Genomic DNA, 6,437 nt, shown 5'->3' on the forward strand with positions numbered 1-6,437 from the left:
AATATATTCAAGTGTCATTCTCACAATTTGTTGGAACATCTTTCCAACCGAACAGCAAGAAGAAGTATATTAATGCCTGATGGGGCAGCTCGTAAGAGCTCCGTGTTCCAACTCTGCACGACATCGCATTTTGTTCAAACTCATGTATGGAGGTTCTAAAGTGCGAAACAAAACATTTTTTTAAAAAAGGGAACATTTTCAGTTTGATCTGTTTTCTTTTTTTCTTTTCTCTTTTAGGGGGTCACGCTTTTGAATTTTATTAATTTTTTTCATGTTTGGATTTTGCAGCTCAGGACTCCTGCAGTGACATTTGCCCAGCACGACAATGGTCAGTAAAAGAAGCATATATTTATTAGGGGTGCAACAATACTCGTATCGATATTGAACCGTTCGATACAGTGCTTTCGGTTCGGTACGCATATGTATCGAACAAAACAAAAAAATTTATTTATTTTATCAACTTTTCTTCTGACGATGCTGTCTGTGTTGAGCGCTCAGTGGATCTGCGTTCGACTACTCCGCCTAGGCTGCACTGTCGAGTGCAGATCCACTGAGCGCAGCACAAGCTAGCAAGACAGAAGCTAAGCTCGTTGCAACATGGCAACTGCCTCAACGCTACCCGAAATTGAACCTCCCCCACCCTCATTCAGATCTGGCCTTTGGAACTATCTTGTTTTTCATGTGAAGCATGACCCTGATGGTAAGCGCGTCATGGACAAAAGTAAAACAGTGTGATGGATGTGCCACGCAATGCTCAATTGATGGGAACTAGTGCGTTAGCGCAGTTAGCTTGTTAAGGTGTTGGCGCCGTCCAGCCCCACGCACGGGGCGATCCGCGGTAACTTGTTAACGGAGATTTGCCGCGTTATGATGTTAACGTCATTTTAACAAGATTAACGCTGACAGCACTAGTGGGAACACAATGAATATGACTGCACATTTACTCCGACATCATCCTAGTGCAAAGACAAGTGGAAGCAGACAAAAACAACAAGCACGCATGCTACAAACTTTACCCGAGTCATTTAGACAGCCGTTAGCACACGATTCTCCTTATGGGGACCTGATATGTTTAATATGCTGCTGAGAATATAGCCCAGAAGAAGCGTATAGTATAGCTTTTATTTTGGAAAGAGCCATTTCTCTGTAATAAACTCTCTTTTCCAAAGATGAGTGATTCCTCGATCAGATAGATTTATTTTTATTATTTTGTTGTTTCAACAACATTAAATTTAAAAACTGTACTTTTGAGTTAAAATATATATTTATAATTTTAATAAATGACAAATTAAAAAGGCATGAACATTTTTTTGTATCGAAAAAATATCGAATCGTGACACCAAAGTATCGAACCGAACCGAACCGTGAATTTTGTGTATCGTTGCACCTCTAATATTTATTATTGGTTGGGTTAGCAACATCAGGACCAGTTGGCCAAAGTCCCAAATTGAAATTGTGTTTCTTTTGACTTGATGGCTGTGAAGGCCATCCAAGCACACAACTCATTCTCATGTTGAAGAAACCAGTTTGAGATGAGTTCAAAATTCAATTTTATTTATACAGCGCCAAATCACAATAACAGCCGCCTCAATGCACTTTATATTGTAAGGTAGAGCCTACAATAATACACACAGAGAAAAACCCAGCAATCATATGACCCCCTATGAGCAAGCACTTTGGCGACAGTGGGAAGGAAAAACTCCCTTTTAACAGGAAGAAACATCTGGCAGAACCAGGCTCAGGGAGGGGCGGGGCCATCTGGCTGGTTCCTTTGGTTACTCTCACTTTCATATCAACTTCAAGATGTCTCCACTGACCTCCGGCATCAACAAGGCATTTTTTGACCTAACAGCTATGCCACGTTCAAAGTCACTCGGGTTCTATAGCGTAGGGGGCGGCCCAAAAGCAATTCGCCTGCCACCAGGCCTTGTGATGTTTATCCAGCCCTGCCTATGAGTGAGAATCATTTCCATTTTAACACTATATTGCTGCAGTGTTGAGTGATCTTCACAGGAAAGCACTTGTGCTGCTGTGTGCTCGCTTGTGTTCCGGTTGAGTTCTATGAGAACCCACATATTAGATGTCTGTTTTGGACTTTAAAACACTTCAACTATTATCTTTTACTTGCCTACATTCCTTCAAAACCCATGCCCCTCAGGCTTTTTTGTTTAGATGTCAGGATTCTCATTAATCATTGGACTGTTTTGTTGTTAAACGTTCTCAGTAAACCCCCGCTCTGCCCTTTTACTGTAACTAACCCTTTAATCTTTGCTTCAGTCTAAGTTTTTGCTCTTTAATAAATTTCTTGCATTGCATGAAGTTTGCAAAAGGAAGTAGCAGAAATTCCAGTAAGGGGCAGAGTCCAATTGAGCAATTTTATGTGTATTTATCTGGAAAGCCTTTTCCTCTGCTCTCCAGCAGACCACACATCAGGTGTTAAAGGTTATTCACAATCACTTACTGTCTCCGCATCACATCTTATCCAACGCGTGGACCAGATCTGGGATTTAAGGACTCAAACTTAAATGTGAAAACATCTCTTTTCCCTTTCACAACATGAGCAGTCTGAATGGGGACATACACTCCTAGCAACCAGATCTGGTTTGAGACAATGGCTGACTCTCCAGGGGAACAAAACTTGTTAGAAACAACTCTTCTTATTCAACACTTTTTGTATTTTGGCTAATGCTGAAGGAGAGATGCCAATCTAAACAGCCCTTTCAGATGTTGAACGAGTTAAGGGGAAGGTGTGGCACACCTGCTGTATCGTTTGTACAATCAAGCAAGGGATCATGTGAAAGAAGCTTTGTGCTAATTATACATGTACATACATGGTTATACATATACCAGTCAGTTACCATGATTCACCCTCAGTGGGAACTAAAGGTAAAATTGATAATAAACCGTTCAAGGACCACAAATACACTGCTGGTTCCTGCATATGCAGACATGCTGATTATGAGTTTAGACATTACTTACTGTTTACACGATGCTCCTGTCGTGAATCGGACTCATCTGCAGAATTGATGGAGCTGGTTTTCTCCCTACCGCAGGCAGCTGGAAAGAAAGGGGTAAAGTTTTGGATTCAGACAAGAAGCCCAACAAGAATGTCCCCATTTCCCAGCTCCCCTCTCCACGTTTCAGTCTGAGTCACTGGCCCACTCTTTGCCAATTTACATGACAAAAACTGCGCTTGTTGGATCACTGAGTTCATTCACCACTTATAATGGCGTCTCCCCGTTCTTCTTCTTCCCACTAATAAATCTGCTACTACACACACATTTCACACACAGCTTTGCAACCATGTATGCTACAAAACAATCATGCTACCAATTAATAACTTTGGTAAAACTGTGCGTTGAAGTGTAGCAACAAAAATTTCCTCATGTCAAATATATCTATAAAAGCACAAATAACTACCCTTTACATTGTAATAGAAAGCTGTGTTAATGAGGTTGACATGTAGTAACGCAGACTATGTGAATAATTACCTCAATAAAAACACAGCTACTCTGTCATTTTAGGGGTAAAATGCTATATGCTAACAGAAAAAGTAACACTTGTTTTAATTAGGTTTAGCTAGTATTAGGGAGTATTAGGACCACATTAAGAAAATAAACTGTAATGTTCACATTTTGACTTTTTTTTTCCTCAAAATAATATTAATACTTTTTTACTTTATTGCCAAAATGGTAGATATTTTTTTCTTAATGTAGCCGTGTACTCCTTTGTAGCTAGCTGTTAATTAGGGTTAGGGGGAAAAATGGAGTTTTATTAAATAGTGGCTCAGGGTTTTTTTTTTTAAATCAGGTTTAGCTACATTAACACAAGTTTTAAAATGTATTAACATAAGGGTTTTTGTGTACACATTTTTGAGTCATATCGTGATGACAGTGGATAAATGGGGTAAAGTTGTAACCTGCTCAGCACAAGCTGTACATTGGGTGTGTCTGGCGGGCTCACCTCCAAAGTGTGCCCTCTCTTGTTCCTTTTGAATTATAACCCAAGGGGAAAAGGTTTAAAAAGAAAAAACAAAATAGAAATGAATAATCAACCTTACTAAGGTTTTAATTGTGTATGAAGGTTTATAAAAACACCTAAACATAAAAACAAATATACTGCTACAGTGGGGCAAAAAAGTATTTAGTCAGCCACCGATTGTGCAAGTTCCTCCACTTAAAATGATGACAGAGGTCAGTAATGTGCACCAGAGGTACACTTCAACTGTGAGAGACAGAATGTGAAAAAAAAAATCCATGAATCCACATGGTAGGATTTGTAAATTAGTAAAATTAGTAAAATAAAAATAAGTATTTGGTCAATAACAAAAATACAACTCAATACTTTGGCTCAAAATCTCACGATACATGGCCCCATTCATTCTGTCCTTAACACGGATCAGTCGTCCTGTCCCCTTGGCAGAAAAACAGCCCCATAGCATGATGTTTCCACCCCCATGCTTCACAGTAGGTATGGTGTTCTTGGGATGCAACTCAGTATTATTCTTCCTCCAAACACGACGAGTTGAGTTTATACCAAAAAGTTCTACTTTGGTTTCATCTGACCACATGACATTCTCCCAATCCTCTGCTGTATCATCCATGTGCTCTCTGGCAAACTTCAGACGGGCCTGGACATGCACTGGCTTCAGCAGCGGAACACGTCTGGCACTGCGGGATTTGATTCCCTGCCGTTGTAGTGTGTTACTGATGGTGACCTTTGTTACTTTGGTCCCAGCTCTCTGCAGGTCATTCACCAGGTCCCCCCGTGTGGTTCTGGGATCTTTGCTCACCGTTCTCATGATCATTTTGACCCCACGGGATGAGATCTTGCGTGGAGCCCCAGATCGAGGGAGATTATCAGTGGTCTTGTATGTCTTCCATTTTCTGATGATTGCTTCCACAGTTGGTTTTTTCACACCAAGCTGCTTGCCTATTGTAGATTCACTCTTCCCAGTCTGGTGCAGGTCTGCAATACTTTTCCTGGTGTCCTTCGAAAGCTCTTTGGTCTTGGCCATGGCGGAGTTTGGAGTCTGACTGTTTGAGGCTGTGGACAGGTGTCTTTTATACAGATGATGAGTTCAAACAGGTGCCATTCATACAGGTAACGAGTGGGGGACAGAAAAGCGTCTTACAGAAGACGTTACAGGTCTGTGAGAGCCAGAGGTTTTCCTTGTTTGAGGTGACCAAATACTTATTTTCCACCCTAATTTACGAATAAATTCTTTACAAATCCTACCATGTGAATTCATGGATTTCTTTTTCACATTCTGTCTCTCACAGTTGAAGTGTACCTCTGGTGCAAATTACTGACCTCTGTCATCATTTTAGGTGGGGGAACTAAATACTTTTTTGCCCCACTGTATATACATGCCCATTTTCATATGTATATTTTAACTTCTAGATGGCTGAATTAATGTGACAGTTTTCAGGAAAAAGGGGCCTTTAACTTTTCACTGTCCAAATTCTACCAGTGTTATCAGGGTTTTAGCAGTTGGATGACTGTTTGAATATTAAATGTATCAAGAGTCTGGTGGTGTAAACTGTAAAAGCTGAAGTAAAGCCCATGAAGCAAATAGCATAACGCTGAGTCAATGGAGAGATCTAAGACTGCAACTTCCAGCTATTAAATGCTCAGGGAGGACTTGCCAGGTGCTCCCAGGAACCTGCAAGGCATGACTATGGGACAAACAGAGCACTACAGGGCAGGCCCCGCCAAAGCACAGGGCTCAAGTTATAAGCTTTCAAGTCAGATAACATCAGCCAAACGTGATAAAACAACTATCCAATCAGCTCCAGTCTGGCTCTAATTGTATTTCCTCTATCCTAAATCACTGAAGCTTGGAGAAATCACAGTTGTGCCACCAGCAGTCTTCAGCCATTCATTTGCATTCCAGGCTCTGCAAAAACATGTTGAGATGCAATAAGAACACGAACATGCAACTCTACCAAATGCATGACTTCTATAGAGGCTTGTGGCCAAATGTGGGTATGATTCAACTGAATGTCATAAATGAGTCAATGCTAAACCATAATCTGCACTTTAAACCTCCCTCAGGAGTCGCACCGACAGCTCAGATTCAGAACGCAGAGTCTTCTCCAGCCTCTAATACCAAAGGTTTAATGAGTGAGAGCCAATTTAGGAAGTCAGCTTGTGATTGAGGACAAAGTATAAAGTTAATCGCAAAGCTGTGCACGGTATATTTACATCAGTCTAATTGCAGGCCATCATGGATGATTATACGACAACATCATGACTGGGATCGCAGGGTGAGGTTCTGATAAACAACCGGAAAACAAGGAAGACATTTACTTTTGCATATTTCAGATATTTAGTTAGGCAAGTTAAAGGACTGCACCCACCTTCCAAGTATGAAAGGTTATGAAAAACTATGTGCAGCTTTTAAAAATAACTCAATGGGACGTGCTGCTGCTTTA

The sequence above is a fragment of the Astatotilapia calliptera genome, chromosome 8 (genome assembly GCF_900246225.1).
Source record: "Astatotilapia calliptera chromosome 8, fAstCal1.2, whole genome shotgun sequence".
Taxonomy (NCBI): Eukaryota; Metazoa; Chordata; class Actinopteri; order Cichliformes; family Cichlidae; genus Astatotilapia; species Astatotilapia calliptera.